The sequence below is a fragment of the Canis aureus genome, chromosome 25, assembly GCF_053574225.1.
Source record: "Canis aureus isolate CA01 chromosome 25, VMU_Caureus_v.1.0, whole genome shotgun sequence".
NCBI classification, from domain to species: Eukaryota; Metazoa; Chordata; class Mammalia; order Carnivora; family Canidae; genus Canis; species Canis aureus.
The window spans coordinates 17,248,608-17,267,045 of NC_135635.1; the positions used below are offsets into that span (position 1 = coordinate 17,248,608).

At 37.3% G+C, this 18,438-nt stretch overlaps 1 long non-coding RNA gene across 20 annotated transcripts in view; it reads right to left on the minus strand.

Moving 5' to 3' along the window:
* Positions 1 to 18,438, minus strand: part of LOC144297018 (uncharacterized) — a 119,989-nt gene that overhangs the window by 43,745 nt on the left and 57,806 nt on the right. For 2 of the 20 annotated variants that reach the window (XR_013364047.1, XR_013364046.1), the window contains one exon: positions 9,504 to 9,931. The exons of 16 other annotated variants lie outside the window; for them this stretch is intronic. This is a non-coding gene — a long non-coding RNA (uncharacterized LOC144297018). Of the gene's footprint in view, positions 1 to 9,503; positions 9,932 to 17,271; positions 17,359 to 18,438 lie in introns of those variants that run through there. 2 more of the 20 variants (XR_013364043.1, XR_013364053.1) reach the window with 2 other exon arrangements.

Sequence of the window (18,438 nt, forward strand, 5' to 3'; positions counted from 1 at the left end):
ATCTTGGATCCTTAGATAGACTATCAGGATGCCAACATTTTAACTGAGATACTCCAGAATGTAGTAGTCTGCATGGAAGAAGCATTTATAATATAGAAACAAATTGTATCTGGAAAGTCTATCAGTCCTGAACCTGACATTCACCAATAGCTGAGATGGTGGTCATTCTAGCACAGAAATAAAATTTTATTGGGTATATATATGTATATTAGCGAGATGAATGATGAATGCTGTTTTGTTTTTTTAGTTCATGCTTCCATGGGTGATTATGACTTAGTAAGAAAATGGTTTAGGGTTCAGCATCAATTCTGTGTGAACCTTTGGCAATGTTGAACTTTACCTAAGTCTTGTCCTAGAAAAAAGCTATCTTTAAAAAACTGCCCCCCCTCCCCCCGCCGCCACTCTTTTGGGTTTCAAGCAGTGGCATACTGCCAAAAGCCATCCTTCTCCATATGACTTAGAAAGACTCATTGATGAGCCTTGTTATCTATGAAAAAGCCAGACATACCCTCCAAAGTCTCATTCTTGGTCTCACAAATGATTAGCTGAATTGTTTACACTGACCAATCTGAACAAAATGCCACTAATCTGTCTTAATCAAACTTTCCTTCTCTCCTTCCCCCAGGACCCTGAACTTAGGCCTACCCTTGAGCTTCAACAAACATTGCAATGTGGAACAGCCTCATTAATGGCCCTCGCAGAATTGGCTGACCACAAAGAAGAACTATCCAGTCATGCCATCTGCTCAGTCCCATTCCTCTATGCCCTGTTCCTCCTGACCTTGTTTACTACAGTGACCTGTTCTCTCCTTTGCAGTATCTTCCTTACCACACTCCCTCACTTCACAATAGTCTTTTTGGGGAAAAAAAAATCTCTCCTTTCCTGTCTGGATTTGTTTTTATTTGACAACTGACAGCATAAATAACTAGGTGGGAAGGGGTTTTACTATAGTGGTATTTTCAATTATTTGAACTTTTTCTCAGCTACATGCCCAAAATTGCATAGTTATCAATCATCAAATGCTTATTTTTAATGTAATTTTGACTATCATCTTCTTTAGATCTTCCTTCAACTTTGTTGAAAGCAAAGAACTGAAAACATTTGATTTGCAAAGGATATGTTACTTCATCATTTGAATCATTCACTTCCTCAATAGCTGATATTGTGTTTCAAAGTGTATCCAAGTCTAGTGCCCTGGAAACTTCCTCTCCTCCAAGCAGTACACTACCCTAAGTTTATATAAGAGGGGAGTAGATGCAAAAGGGGGGCTCGAAAGGTAGGACTTGTATAAAATCCCAAAACCAGCATGATGTCTTCACTAGATAGCCAAGTTCATAGGCAGATTGGGTTTAAGAAAAAGTATCCACAGAAGTTGAAGATCTGGAAGCTTTAAAACTAATTGCCTCCATTCTCTATCTTCACTAAAGTAGTCATTTTGCTATTGCTACCTGCTTTGGCTGACATAGCCTCTTGCTTCAGATTGAACAATAACATGAATCAATAACCAGACTTCAAGGTCAGATGTGGAATGGAGACAGGATACACCTTACCTGGCAGAAAGGTATAGAATAGTAACAGCTGAGGACAAAAAGCCTCAGAAATTTCTTTTTAAAAATAGCTATGAATAGGAGTGCCTGGGTGGCTCAGTCAGTTAAGCAACTGACTCTTGATTTCAGCTCAGGTCGTGAGACTGAACCCTGAGCCAAGCTCTGCACTGGGCACAGAGCCTGCTTGAGATTTTCTCTCCCTCTGCCTACCCCCATCCATGCTCTCACTCTCTCTCTCTCTCTCTCTCAAAAAAAAAAAAAAAAGGGCTATAAATAATATTACTGGAGTGGAAAAGATAAACCCAATTAAAGATGAAGGGGAATCCCAGGGCCCAGCCTTTCTTCTCTAAAATCTTTATATAATTACTTGTCATGCAAAAACCAAAGCAGCTTCAGAATTGCTCCCTAGAATATGAAGGCAGCTGGGCACTGACAATATTACATGTTCTAGGATGTCAGCCAAACAGTCTTTCCCAGATCAAGTGTTGAATAGCAAAGGTTGAAAACTAGAAGATATTTCTTTTTTTTTTTTAGAAGATATTTCTGATGAAGATAGTAACAGTCTTGCAGAAACAAATAATGGTATTGCAGAATTAAAAATGAGAACAAGCTAAAGCTATTTATTCTGAGCTTGTTGTAGCAAGAAAATCACCATCACTTGTGTTTGGCAGAAACTCAAAGGCAGGAAAAGAGGTAGGGAAGCTTCATAGTGGAAAAAGGGGAAGACTGGGTGTGACTTGTTTGGAAGGGTTGATGTGGGGAAGCTATAGGTGGACTAACTACAAGTAGAATATCCTATGTGATTGTTATGTGATTTGGCTTTCTCTATTTAGTCCTACATTGCGTAGGAGCAGCAAAAGTTTTCCGGTGTTATCAAGTCTTAGACATTTCAGGCTGATTGTTACAGGGGTTATTGTATTATTGTTTGGCTTCCAGGACTGTTTCCTGGAGATGGTGATCTGACTTCTACAAGTCTGACTTTACAGATAGTAAGTTGACTTCCTGGGCTGGTTACTGTAGATAATGGGTTAATTTCCTATGCTAGTTAATACAGATTGTGGGCCAGAGTTCTGTTTTTATGTGTAGTCTGGCTATTGTCTCTCAGTCCAAATACTCTGGACATTTTTTTTTTAATTTTTATTTATTTATGATAGTCACGCAGAGAGAGAGAGAGAGAGAGAGGCAGAGACACAGGCAGAGGGAGAAGCAGGCTCCATGCACCGGGAGCCCGACGTGGGATTCGATCCCGGGTCTCCAGGATCTCGCCCTGGGCCAAAGGCAGGCGCCAAACCGCTGCGCCACCCAGGGATCCCTACTCTGGACATTTTTGATGTGACATCAAAGAATGACAGTAAAGTCTTTCTGATTCTTGGTGCTCACATGGAGTATATTTAACAATTCAACTCTGTAGTTCCAAAGTTGTAGAGAAGCAGAGAACTTCTGTGGAGGCCGAGAAAATTAAGGCCATTCCACCTCAAGTTTAGCGTTAGCACAAGTACAGCCATCTCAGGCCCCTGTGAACAAGAGCTGAACTTTACCCTACTTCAGTTACAGGAAAAACCGCAGAATGCCCTTGACAGAAAGTCCCATATCAGGATGAGAACAGAGCTTAAGGCCCTTGACAGAAAGTCCCATATCGGAATGAAAACAGAGCTTAAGAAACTCCCCCACCCTTTCCCCCATATGGGAATGAAGAAATTCCTCCACCCCTTCTGGAAATCCGCTAGACCAGCCCATAAAAACCCAGCTGTAACCCACCTCGGGGTCTAAGTCCCTGCTTCACTGTGTCGGGTACACTTGGACCCAAGCTCAAGCTTGCTGATAAACCCTCATGTGCTCGCATCGGTGAGGGCTCCTTGGTGGTTTCTCGGGTTTGCAATCTTGGGCACAACACTTCATCTACTAATACTTATATAATAGGAGAATTGTGTATATTAATAATGCTGTTTGTTCATCATTTTTCTTTCAATTAACTTTACATTTGCATTTACTCCCAGGATCTTCATTTATTTGTTTAAATACAAACTATAAATGTGGTTTGCATGATTATTATTTTTTCTTTTTTTTTCCATTCCCACACGGCTATCCTTGTCATTATTATTTTAATTTTATTTGGGGAGTGAGCATATTTTTGGTTATTGTGAGTTTGTGCAAGTGGGTATGTGTGTGTATGCAGTGAAGAATGGATTAGAAAATATTTCTTTCAATTGTCCTCCTTCCCCAGCAGAAACACATGTTCACATTTATTATGTTTTTGCCTAACAATGCAGACAATTACTGAAAAGTAAGTGCCTTATGTTTCAAACATGAAGAGATTCAAGATTTACTTTTAGTTCTGTTAATTTTTGTATTTGAGAAAAATATTCTTCTTTAAGGTATCTTGCTATCAGCTTTGGGTCATATGTGAATAGAATATCTTTGGTCTGGGCAGCCCGGGTGGCTCAGCAGTTTAGCACTGCCTTCAGCCCAGGGTGTGATCCTGGAGTCCTGGGATAGAGTCCCACGTCGGGCTCCCTGCATGGAGCCTGCTGCTCCCTCTGCCTGTGTCTCTGCAGTTCTATCTCTCTCTCTGTCTCTGTGTGTGTGTGTCTGTCTCTCATGAATAAATGAACAAAATCTTTTTTAAAATTTTTTTAAAAATATATAAGAAAAAATATCTTTGATCTGATTTCCTTTGATTTGGTTACCCAGTCAGATTCAGAAGAATTTATCTCATTTTCTTTGTTTCAACCTCTTCTTTTTGTTCTTAAATAGCTTGGTCACCCTTTGGTAATATGTTCTCCCATGCAGGAAAGGAGTCAGCAAGCTTTCTTTTTTTATAAAGAGCCAGATAGTAAATATAGCAAGCCATATAGTCTCTGTTGCAACTATTCAGCCCCGAGCTTGTAGCACAAAAGTAGCCATAGACAATATGAATTAGTGTAGTAGTATCCCAATAAACTATTTATGGACATTGAAATTTTTCTTTTAATTTTCATGTGTCACAAAGTAGTATTCTTTTAGTTTTTCCCAACTATTTAAAAATGTAAAGACCATTATTAGCTTTTGGATTGTACAAAAATAGGCAATGGGCCAGATTTGGTTCACAGTCTGTGGTTTGCCAATCGCTGATCTAGACTAAGAAAGAAATAGGGTAGAGTGAAGTCTAGGCTTCCCTCTGTAATGATTGTTCAGTCTTCCTGAATAATTGAGACCACCTGCATCAACATAGCTTAACTATTGGAACAGAGAACTTAAATATTTGCCTCAGGAAATCTTATCCAGAAAGATAAGATGATAAATCAATAACTTCACTATCCACTTGGAGAAATTTTTACATATCTAATTTTATCTATGTAAGCAGTTTGTTCATCTAGGCAAACAGCTTTTTCTATTAAGACAAAGGATCAACCACCTGGACATAAAACTTACTTAACAAGTAACTATTTACTTATCATGACTCACTTCAAGATCCTCATCTCACTAAATCCACCAATCCTAAACTACTATATCACAAACTTTCTCCAATCTCCCAATTTCCTTTCTTGACCCATCTAAGCCTCTTGAACTCAAGGCTCTAAAACCCTAAGAATATCTTCCTCTGACTTCATTCTTCTAAAGTATTACTTAGACTCTATCAAGGTGGTATTCTTCCTTATGGCAGTTATTCTAACAAAGTTTTGTCTGATTAATAGGTTTTTCTAGTTGTGTTTTGGAAGAGTTGACAACTCATCTTAGGAACAGCAGCTCTATCCTCAATTACTGGTTTTGTATCTCCTAGTTGTTTTTTTGGATTTCAAGATAGGCTAGCTTTCATGCATTTATTAAATAATTATACATCAACCTTATCTTATGTGCAAACCGTTCTTACTAGTACATGCAGAGTTGTCTCTTTTTCAGCAAGGTTGAAACTGTGACTGTCCTTTGTTTAAAGCAGCTATCTGCATATAATTCATGTGCCATACAATTCACCTATTTATACAATTCAATGGCTTTAGGAATACTATATTATTAATTTTTTAGAACTCTTTTTATTATACCTATAACATAAAATTTGCTATTTTAACCACTTTAAGTATACAGTCCATGGCATCAATCACATTCAGAATACAGTGCTTCTATTATCACTATTTTCCAGAACTTTTTAATCACTTCAAACAGAAATTGTAACCATTAATTAATAACTCCTCATCCCCTCCCTTCAGCCTCTGGTAACTTCTAATCTATTTTCTATGATATGGGACTCCTGGATGGCTCAGTGGTTGAGCATCTGCCTTCAGCTCAGGGTGTGATCCCGGGGTTCCGAGATCAAGTACCGCATTGGGCTCCCTTCAGGCACCATGTTTCCCCCTTTGCCTATGTCTCTGCCCCTCTCTCTCTGTCTCTCATGAATAAATAAATAAGATATTTTTTTAAATCTATGAATTTACCCATTCTAGGTATTTCATATAACTGGAATCATATAATATTTATCTTTTTGTGCTGGCTTATTTCATTTAGATAATGTTTTCAAGGCTCGTCCATGTAGCATGTGTCAACACACCATTCCTTTTTAATGGTTGAATAATATCCCCTTGTATGTATATGCCGTATTTGTTGGTCCGTTCATCTGTTGGTGGACATTTGGATTATTTCCACCTTTTGGCTAATGTGAATAATGCTGCAGTGAGAATCAGCTTCCAAGTATCTTGTTAAGTTCCTACTTTCAGTTCCTTTGAGAATAGGTATATTAGTGAAATTGTTAAGTCATATCATAATTCTGCATTTAGCCTTTACAGAAACTGCCAGACTGCTTTTGTATTGGCTGCACTATTTTATATGCCCATCAGCATAAAAATTGTATAGCAATCTCTCCACATTTTCACCAACACTTGTTATTTTCAGGTTTGTTTGTTTGTTTGTTTACTCACAGCCATTCTAGCAAGTGTAAAGTGCTGAATGTCATTTTGAATCCAAAAATAAAGTTTTAAACTCATGTGTATCATTAACGGATACAATTAATGAAAATGATTCTCTACCTTCACACTGGATTGATCATTCAGCTAGGTACCAAATTTTATGTTGGAAATTAAAGTCCCTCAGAATTTTGAAATATTGCCAGGATCCTTCAAAAATATCCTTTTCTTTAAAAAAAAAAATCCTTTTCACACTTCCCTTCACTACCATCATCTTGGGTCCAAGAAAAGGAAATGGAAGGACATGGATACAAAGAAATATTCAACAATATGAAGAATACCCTATCTCTGTCTGAATCATTTTAACATATGTGGTTGACAGGATATATTTTTTAAAAAATTAAGTCTATTCATGTGATACAAAATGCAAAAATTACATTAATACCTATCTACAAGAAATTGCATATGTATTCTTTATTCCCTTTTTTATACAAATTATAATATTCAACACAATTCCTGATATCTAATATAATAAGCTCATTACAATAAATTGTGAGGAGAGTCCTGGGTGGCTCAGTTGGTTTAGCATCTCCCTTTGGCTCAGGTGATAATCCTGGGGTCCTGGAATCAAGCCCCACATCAGGCTCTCTGCTCAGTGGGGAGCCTGCTTCTCCTTCTCCCTCTGCTTGCTCCTCCCCCTGCTCATGCACTCTCTCTCTCGGTCAAATAAATAAAATCTATAAAAAAATTAAAATTTAAAATTTAAAAATAATTTTAAAAACAAAATTAAATTATTTTTGTGAGAGATTTGGAGCTTTCCTATCCCTTCATTTGGGTCAAGATTATTGTCCTGTATACCATCTATCATTGTGCTTTTTGCCAAAATATTGTGATTGAACACTTTAAGTTTGTCACCCACAGTGTTTTGGTATTGAGGAAATTAACAAGACTTAATTTGGGACTCCTCAAAATTGAAATAGTTGTAAAAAATAAGATTTGGGGGGCACCTGGGTGGCTTAGTTGGTTAAACATAGGCCTTAGGCTCAGGTCATGATCTCAGGTTCCTGAAATAGAGCCTGCTTCTCCCTCTGCCCCTCCCCCTGTCCATGCTTTCTCTCTGTCTCTCAAAGAAAGAAATAAAATATTCAAAAGAAAAAATAATAGTCTTTTTTTTTTTTTTAAGGCAAGTATGGTGGAATGTTCAAAACCAGAACTTTGAAGGAGACAATTTAAGAGATGTTAAAAGACAATTTTCTGTAATGTGTACCACTCCTACATGTTTAACCCACGTGACCCAGAACTATCTGTCCAGGAATGCTTGTATAGGCAGACAGTCCTGGGAAAGACAGAGACAGGGACTCCCCCTGGATCAGATGTATTTGCATTCCCAGATAAGTAAAGATCAAAATGGTGACTCCTTCTGTGAAATTTACAGATATCTTTCCCCAGGAACTTTTATTTAAATTCCAGGATAATAAAATAATGTCTTTTTCTAGAAAGTAGGATAAGGTAGCTAGCAACACTATTAAGATCAGAGTCTCTGGGGATCCCTGAGTGGCGCAGCAGTTTAGCGTCTGCCTTTGGCCCAGGGCGCAATCCTGGAGACCCGGGATCGAATCCCACATCGGGCTCCTGGTGCATGGAGCCTGCTTCTCCCTCTGCCTGTGTCTCTGCCTCTCTCTCTCTCTCTCTCTGTGTGACTATCATAAATAAATAAAAATTAAAAAAAAAAAAGATCAGAGTCTCTGAAACTTGGACTTCATCTTCTTTGTTGAATTCCAAAAGCATGCATAGGTACCATCTGGCCCTCATTGTGTTGCCCTGTGAGGACTGGGGTTCAGGAAACAGGAGCTATGATGTTACCTTGGCTGCTGTGTTCATTATGAGTACACAGTTTTTGTCTCTAACACAGACATTTCCTGTTTTCTGCCAGTGTATATATAAAACCCTAAAGCAGCATAATGTGTTAGCTTGCAAGCAGCTTAAAATCTCATACCCTTCCTAGTTTCTGATTTAGCAAGAAGAGGTTAGGAAAAAATGAGTCAGAAAAGAGTGAATATATGAGTGTCATTTAAATAAATGGGGTGTTGGTCCCCTCCTAGAGTAATAGGATTTAAAAATAATAAGATTCATGGTTATTGGTGCTGCTCACTAATATATGATTCTCCCCCCATCTTTCTGACACATAGGATTACACATTGGGTTGGACCAAGTTAATAGTTCTGGCCAATGAATTATGAACAAAAGTGACACGTGTCCCTTTTTTGCAGATGTGCAAAAGCCAATCCTAAAATTTATGTGGAATTTCAAAGGGCTGTGAAGAGTTAAAACAGTATTTAAAAAGAACAAAGTTGGGGACTCATGTTTCTGCATTTAAAAACTTACCACACAAATATATAGTAATCAAAAATGTGTGATACTGTCATAAAGATAGTTGTATTGACCAATGGAATAGAATTGAGAATCCAGAGATAACCTATGCATTTATGGCCAATTGATTTGCAAGGGTGCCAAAGGCATTCAATGGGAAAAGAATAGTTTTTTCAACAAATGTTGCTGGGACAACTGGATATCCACTTGCAAAACAAAGAATGAAGTTGTACCCCTACTTCATACCACATTAGCAACTTAACTTACAATGGATTGATGACAGGGGCCCCCTGGTAGCTCAATTGGTTGAGCATCTGACTCTTGATTTTCACTCAGATCATGATCCCAGGGTCATGAGATTGGTCTTGTGTCAGGCTCTACACTCAGCAGGGAGTCTGCTTGAGATTCTGTCTCTTCCTCTTCCTCTGCCCCTTCCTCTGCGCATGTGCTCTCTCTCCAATAAATAAAATCTTTTTAAAAATGGATCAATGACCTAAATATAAGAGCTAAAACTATAAAATTAGAACAAATTATAGGGATAAATCTTCATGATCTCAAATTTGTCAAGGCATTCTTGGATAAGACACAAAAAGCATAAATAACAAAAGAAAAAAATAGATTGGATTTCATCAAAAGTAAAAAGCTTTTGTGCAGCAAAGGACATTATCAAGAAAGTGAAAAGACAACCCACAGAATGAGAGAAAATGTTTGCCAATCATAAAGGTTTTATTCCCAGAATATATAAATAACTCTTACAACTCAATTATAAGAAGACAAACAGCCTACTTTAAAAATGGACAAAGGAACAGAATAGATATTTCTCCTAATAAGATATATCAAATGGCCAGCAACCACAGTTGAAGACATTCAGCATCATTAGTCATTAGAGAAATGAAAATCAAAACTACAAAGATATCCACTATGTTGGCTATTATTTATTTATTTAGTTAGTTTAATTTAAAGATTTTTTATTTATTTATTCATGAGAGACAGAGAGAGAGAGGCAGGAGACACAGGCAGAGGGAGAAGCAGTTTCCATACGGGGAGGCCGACGTGGGACTCGATCCCGGGTCTCCAGGATCACACCCTGGGCTGCAGGCGGAGCCAAACCGCTGTGCCACCGGGGCTGCCCTATGTTGGCTATAATTTAAAAAGAGAGAGATTGAGAGAAGAAAAATAAGTGTTGGTAAAGATGTGGAGAAATAGCAACCTGTGTATATTATTGGTGAGAATGTAAAATAGTTCAACCATGTGGAAAACAGTTTAGTAGTTCCTGAACAGTTGAACATAGGATTATCATTTGATCCAGAAATTCCAGATATATACTCAACAGAATTGAAGACAGAGATTCAAACAAATACTTGGATACTAATGTTCATTACTATTGTAAGTACTACTTACAATAGCCAAAATATCCAATCCAAATATACATCAACAGATAAATAGATTTTTTTTTTTAGTGGCATGCTACACACTAATGAATCTGAAAACATCACACTAAGTGTAAGTAACCAGACACAAAATGTTACCTACTGCATGACTCCATTTCTATGAAATATCCAGCATAGGTAAATCCATAAAGACAGGAAGCAGATTGGTGGTTGCCAAAGACTAGAAGATACGAGGAATGCAGAGTAACTGCTTAATTGGTACAAGTTTTTATTTTAGGGTGATGAAAACGTTTTGGAACTAGATAGAGTTTGTGGTTATACAACATTGCAAATGTGTTCAATGTCACTGAATTATTCACTCTGAAATGGTTAATTTTATTTACGCGAATTTCACCTCAATTTTTGAGAAAAGTGACACATGTCATAGCTAGGATGAGCATTTAAGTGCCCAATGTGAGAGTTGCCACAGTTAAAGATGGAAACTACTTTGTCAGCCTGAGTGAATGACTAAGTGTCTAAGATGAACAACATATCTTGAAGAAACATGGGGACATGTAATTAGCAAAAACCTTTGTTGTTTTATGCTATTGAGATTTTGGGTTTTTTTTCTGCAACAATCTAGTCTATGATTAATAAAGTGCTAGTAAGAACTATAGCATGCTGTGGGGTTTATATAACAATGAAGCTGGTGTGAAGGATTCCTCAGGGAAGTTGTATTTGAGCTGAGCTGAAGAATCCGTGAAAAAGACAAGGGAAAACATTTCAAAAAGAGAGAACATATGTGCCAAGGCTCTGAAGTGGATAAAAATGTGGCATATTCATAAATGTGGTTTATATTTTGAAAGCAAAGGGAAGAATGGTATGCAGTGAATATAATAAAGTAGAAATGGAGAGATAAAGCAGGATCTTACAGGCCTTATTAACAATTTTGGTTTTTATGATAAGAATAATAGGAAGTCTGAATGGTGTTAATGAAAATAATTACAATAATACTTAATATTTCTTGAAGACTTACTATGTTCCATTTACCATTCTGACAACTTCACAAGTATTGTCATTCAATCCTCTGTAAAAACTCTTTGAACTAAGTATTATGATCATCTCTTAACTTATTGATTGAGATACTGAAACACAGAGAAGTTAATGTGGATTTTTTTTGCCTACTTGCTACGAAAATTTGCAAGTGGTAGAGCCATAATTTAAAATTAGGAAGTCAGGATCCCTGGGTGGCACAGCGGTTTGGCACCTACCTTTGGCCCAGGGCGCGATCCTGGAGACCCGGGATCGAATCCCACATCGGGCTCCCGGTGCATGGAGCCTGCTTCTCCCTCTGCCTATGTCTCTGTCTTTCTCTCTCTCTCTCTCTCTGTGACTATCATAAATAAATAAAAATTTAAAAATAAATAAATAAAAAATAATAAAATAAAAAAATAATAAAATTAGGAAGTCTAGGCTCAGGGTCATAACAAGATGTTCTATGCTTACTTTGTATTTTGCTGCCTTAGTCCTGAAATCACCCATTTTTTTCAATTAAAAGTCAATGATTCCTTTTGGGGGGAAGAGTATTTAGAAACTATAATCTGGACAGCCAGTGTGCTCACTGCTACTGGAGTGTCATTGCTTCTGGGCCACTTTAGTGAACAAAAATAGGAAGTGATACAGTTTTATTTATTTATTCATGAGAGACACACAGAGAGAGAGGCAGAGATGTAGGCAGAGAGAGAAGCAGGCTTGCAGGGAGCCCAAGTGATACAGTTTTAAAATCATGAGTTGATATTGACATTGCCAGATCGAATTTAACATTACTGTTTTCTCTCATTTTATTTTTGTACCTTCTTATCCTTTTGTATTTTATTTGTCTTACACTTGACTCTGGACCTTTTCTTATTTGCTTTACTCTATGATATATGTAAAATAGTTATATATCATTTTCCAAAGCCAATGTCATGAAGAAAGAAAGAAAGAAAGAAAGAAAGAAAGAAAGAAAGAAAGAAAGAAAGAAAGAAAGAGGGGCAAATGTTCTAAATTAAAAGTGATCCAAAAGACCAGACAACCAAATATAATGCATGAACCTTGATTGGATTCTAGGTAGAAGAGAAAAACAAACAAACAAAAACCAGCAATAAGGGCAGCTCCGGTGGCGCAGCGGTTTGGCGCAGCCTGCGGCCTGGGGTGTGGTCCTGGAGACCCTGGATCGAGTCCCACGTCGGGCTCCCTGCGTGGAGCCTGCTTCTCCCTCTGCCTGTGTCTCTGCCTCTCTCTGTGTGTGTGTCTATGAATAAATAAATAAAATCTTTAAAAAATATAAAAAATATAAAATAAAAATAAAAAATATAAATAAAAAAACAGCAATAAAAGGCCATGATGACACTGGGGAAATCTGCATATGGATTAGATATCAGATGGCATTGTAGAATTATACTTAATTTTCTTGTGTGGGTAACAGATTGTGATTATGAGGGAGACTCTCCTTATTCCTGAAAGATGTTTGCTGAGATATTAATGGGTGAAGCATCATAATATCTGCAACTTACTTTCAAATGGTTAGATAAAAAAGCCTAAACACACACACACAGACAATAAAAAAGTATACACTAAAAGGAATAATTTCCTTTTAAATGGAAAAAATGGCTGACTCCAGGTCTGAGGCAGGAAAATGTCAAATAAAAACAAACTCAGACTTAGGTAAGGAGAGACTTTAATGAGAAAGAAAGACTATTGTAGTAGCGAGAACACTCATATCAGAAATCCGCAAGCATCTAAAAATCAGACAGAAAATGATTTTTCTTTTATAGGGCAAAAGAAGAAAAGCAGAGTTGTGTAGAATCTTTTATGAAGAACTGGATAAGCAAGAGGAAGGACTAGTGGGATCTGACAAGAAAAGGGTCTCACTACAGTCAGTCAACTTTAGGAGAAGCTAATAAGGGGGTGCATGTTCCACTTTTTTCACATATGTGCTTGCTGAGTCTTGGGGAGAGCAGAGCTCAGGGGCCTACAGGGAAAATAGAAACCTGACTACAGTTTGGTCAAAACAAAACAGAGGGAAAGAAATAGGCAATTGTGAATACTTAGAAAACACAAAATTAGCTTACAATGTCTTGATATAACCGTAGAATTAGATTTCCCAGTGTTTTGTTTTGTTTTGTTTTTTGAAGAGATTTCCTAGTTTTAAATGATGACTCCACCCTTGCAAATTTTATGGAAATGGCACAACAAAAAATTATACATTACAGATATTAAATATGACAAAATTAACAGTGACTGAATCTAGGTGAAAGATATATAGATATGCATTATTTCAATTTTCTTGTGTGTTTAAAAGTTTTTCACAATAAAAAGTTAGGGGGAAAAACACCCCAAAAAGATTCATTTTATAAAAATTTCAAGTGCTTGGGAATAAATCTAACAATGTGCAAAGTCTTTTGGGAGAAAATTATAAAACTTAGTGAGATACAGTAAAGAAAGCCTAAAAAGTAGTGATATACCATGCTTTTGTACAAGAAGGATCAATATCTCTAAAATCTCTAAGATTAATTTATAACAAACTGATTCTAAAGTTACTATTGAAGAACAAAGGACCAATCACAGTCAAATGCTGCTTTAAAATATATATTAATTATGATATTTTTTAAAAAAATGAATCAGTGGATTAAAAATGAGAGTCTAGAAAAAAGTCCCTTGCATATACAGAATCATGACTTATGACAGAACAGCACTGCAGATCAGCAAAGAAAGTATGGCTCCTGAGTAGAGGGTGTTGAGACAAAAAACAGTTCTAGGCAAATTATAGTCTTAAATATGAAAGACAAAATTATAAAACTTTTGGAAGACAAAATAAGAAAATGTTTTAAGACTTTAAAGTAGGCAAGTGTTTCTTAAACAACACATAAAAAACCTTTATGACCTTGGCCACAGCAATTTCCTACTAGACATGTCTCCAAAGGCAAAGGGAACAAAGGCAAGAAGTATGAAGGTCCTTTGGGTTTGCCAGTCAAGTTTAGAGTTTATGAATTTAGCGTGGTACCAATATACCTCGTTCATTTTCTCCACCGGGGCTTGGAAAAAGGCTACACAAATGTCAAAAAAGAGAAAGCAGAGCATTGGGGTTACCTAGAGTTAGAGCCTGTGAGATGAGGTAAGAGGACAGAGGGTGAGGAATTTGATTCTTCCAAGAAACCATTGCAGTAATTAATCATAGTGTTTAATCTGGACAGGGGTCAAAGAGTTAGGAGAGGATGGATGAATAGGGACAGAATATAGAATATTAGTGTCAGTAGAGTCTGAGGCCCTGTGAGTCAAAAATGATTGAGTGAGAATATTTATGAGCTGAATATTTATCTTTTTGAATTTTTACTATGGTGTAAGTGCTATTGTAGACCCGGGGAAATTGCTGTTGAGTCAAAAACAGATATAGTTTGCTCCCTTAGGCATGTTGCATTTTAGTGGACGACCCAGAGAGTAATAAAATAATTGCACAAATAAACAGAAAATTGCAACTATAATAAGAAATAAGACAGAAAGGACTGAGTGATGATGTTTAAGGAATGCTACAATAGGGCCTGTGACCTATCAAAGAAGTTAAGGAAGGCTTCTCTGAGGAAGTGATTACTGATTTGCCCCTAAACAATGAATAAGAGAGAGTTTATTAAGTGAACTGATGGACTGGGTGTCTCTGTGCATAAGTTGAAGAGCTAAGTAAGACTATTTTAGGCAAAATGCAAAGAAAGAGATTATATTTGGTGAGTGAAATGTTTGAGATTTGAAGGCAAGAAAATTTCAGATAATGATAAGGTACTGAATGAACAGCACTGTCCAGCAGAACTAGAATGTGAGCCTCACATGCAATTTTCCATTTTCTAGTAAGCATGTTAAAAAACAAGAAGAGACAAATTATTGAAATTAATTTTAGTAATATATTTTACTGTCATATGTCAAAATATTGCCATTTCAACATGTAATTATAAGTTTATCTCAGTGATTACAGCATGGACTCTGGAATCTAATAAAGCTGGGTTGAAATCCTTGCTCTACTATTTGTTTTGTTCTATCAAGTGTCAGCCAAAATAAATAATTTAGTCCTTATAACAAACATATGAGGAATATATTATTAACCATATTTCACAAATAAAGAAACTGAGGCACAAAGAAGTTAAGTAATTTGCTAAGTATAGAGCCAGGAATGAATCCAGTCAGTCTGGCTCCTAAGCCCCTACTAATGAACTACCATATATGGTCTTTGTATAGAATCTGGTGAGGTATCCCAGTGGAGATACCCAGGACACCATTGAGAATATGGAAAAGGGGCAGCCCCGGGGGTGCAGCGGTTTAGCGCCGTCTGCAGCCCAGGGCGTGATCCTGGAGACCCTGGATCGAATCCCACGTTAGGTTCTCTGTATGATGCCTGCTTCTCCCTCTGCCTGTGTCTCTGCCTCTCTCTCTCTCTCTGTCTCTACGAATAAATAAAATATTTTTAAAAAAAGAGAGAGAATACGGAAAAGGAGCCAGAGATGTAAATTTTAGAGTCATCAGCTAGTAACTAAGTTACATGAATCTTAATTCAAGGAGGTGCATATATGAAAACAATTTCCCCTCAAATCAGTGTTTTCGATCGTGCTTTGCTGAATTCCATTTTCATGTCCTATAACATCTATGGATAGAGTCCATGATCTCCGTTTGGGTTCCTCACTTTCAGTTATGAAGAGTCAGTCCAGTCCAGTTAAAAAATACAATCACATGTCTAATTCAAAACTTCTCAACCTTTCATTTCTTACCAGAGTTTTGGCTAGAAACTGAAAGTAGTGGCTGGTGGGGGGTTGGGTCAGTAAGAGTCAGTTCCATTATTTCATTATTTCCTCCACCATACTGACATAAGATCTGGCTTTCACTTGATCTTTTCTTCTTCAAACTACCCCCACCCATTTTCCTCCAGCTTTTTACTGCTAGAATCCCCTCACTTGACCAAAAGTGTTTTGGGCCAACTAAAGGCCCAAGAAAACACATGTATCCCTGCCATGCCAAATAGAATTTTGACCACTCCAAGTCTACCTCTCACTGTCATACTGACTCACTGTCACAACTCTAAGGTTCATCTGAAGAAGACATGCTAATCTCCTTGTTGTAAGCATACCAAGCTGTCTCAGTGTTTCTATGGGAGTCTTCTTTCTCAGTTCTGTGAAGGAAGCAAGAACCATGTGGCTGTGGGCAATTCTGACTCCATATTCCTTTCCTCACCACTCCCCAGCCCTCTTCTATAGATGAGAGTTGGGATAGGGTGAAAGTTGGTTTGAATAAAGCCCATCCTGCTGTCTGTTGGTAAACCAAAGGGTGAAATCTAACCCCTAAATGGTGACTCTCTGTAAAATGCCATGAAAGTTGACCAAAACCTCAGGAACTCTAAAAATAACAGAGAAGTTCTACTGTGTCCGTTATTAAGAGTCAGCTCTCAATTGGATTGATAAGATTTTTTAAAATGGTATAGTATATTTCAAAGTTGTTAAAAAAATAAATCCTAGGAGTTCTCATCATGGGAAAAAATAATTTTTTTCTTTTTCTTTCTTTTTTTTGGTATCTATGAGATGATGAGTGTTAACTTATTATATTGCTATACATCAGTTATATCTCAATAAAACTTAAAAAAATATGTTAAAATGTTATTATGCATTGGTAGTGATAGTAAAACATTAAGTAGCCACTGTAGAGTCACATCTTGAAATGTCTTGTGTTGGCTGCATTATATCCAGAGTTGCCATGCAAAACACGTATCATGAAGGGTAAGAGGTCCTATGTTGGGTAAATATGTATGAGGAAGAAAGAAACAATTAGAAGATCTACACTAACAAGCATAATAAAACAAAGGAATTCCAGGAAAAAAAAAGTCAGAAACAATCAAGTAAGCTAATATACATCTTCCATCTCTCAGAGAAAGGAGCATCAAAGGCAAGGAGATAGAGCCCATAGAGAGATGTGTTCTATCATCCCAGAAGACCCAACTGACCCCAGACCCTGGCTTATGATGCCATTCTAGGTTGACTATAGCTTGAGAGTCAGCAACCAGGACCCACTGAAATTCTTCTCAAAAGTGTTTATTATATCACATTCACTGTTTCCTGGTGCAGAGTATTTCCCAACACAGCACAGTGCCTCCTCTCCAGTGGTCTTCATATTGGGGTATTTTCCCTTAAGGAAACAAAGAATTCCATGATGTGCATGATGAAAAGCTTTAAAAAAAATTTCTGTCTCTCAGCTTCTATTTGTTCTCTTATGGAACCGACCTACCTGGGAATGTGTATGGGGTCTGCTGGTATTCCAATCACCCTTCTCCCAACATATAAAACAAGGCATACCTCTCATCTATCCCAAAATGTATATAGTGTATAGAATGTTGAGGTGGAAAGATGTAAAAATGCTCTCTGAAGCACAAAATAAAGGAACTATTCACCATATTCAGCTTTATTTCATCTGGATACCCAAATGACCAACTCATGCCTTGACCAAGTAGCTATTTATCTCAGAATTACCTCAAAAATTTAATAGTTTAAAACAATAAACATAAGCTCCCCTGAGTCCTTAAACTCATGGGGGGATTGCCTTTATCACCAATTTGAACCCTCAAGATATATACAAGGGATCCTGGCCTCAGGAGAGGCTAAAGTAGAAGTTTCCAGCAGGGTTTCTTTCCCTCTGGTGACATAATAAAGCCAGGTTATCTAACTGGTTAGGCTGGTTGAAAACCATCAGTAAAGAAAATGACCTTGGGGTTTGCCAGAGGAGATTCAAATTTTAAACAGCACATCATAAATTCCAATGCCCTTATGTTAACAAAGAGTCAAAATCCAAACATCCAGGCTTCCCCAAAGCTATAAATCAACCTATTGTCTATCCATGCTTCCCCAGTAAATGGACCTTCCTTTAAGAGCTCTTTGTGCAAATTCAACAAACTGAGGGGTTAAAAGCACATTAGGAAAACATCTAGACACAGAAGACTCAGGCTGATTTGGAAATCACTCGTTCAGGACACATTCTAAGTGCTCTCAGCATCTGATTTATAGGAACTCTGTAAGTCTGATGAGACAGAAGAAGAAGGAAGAAAAAAGAAGAGAAATAAAAAGCAACACTTTGTGGGCCCATTTCCCTTTCTGTTTCTTCTCTTCCTCTTCTAAGCATTTTCACTTCCTCATCTACACCACAGTTCCCCTCTTAGCTGTATAAACTTCCCCTTCCTAAAAGGGCCAGTGTGACCTAGCTATCTGGTCCAAA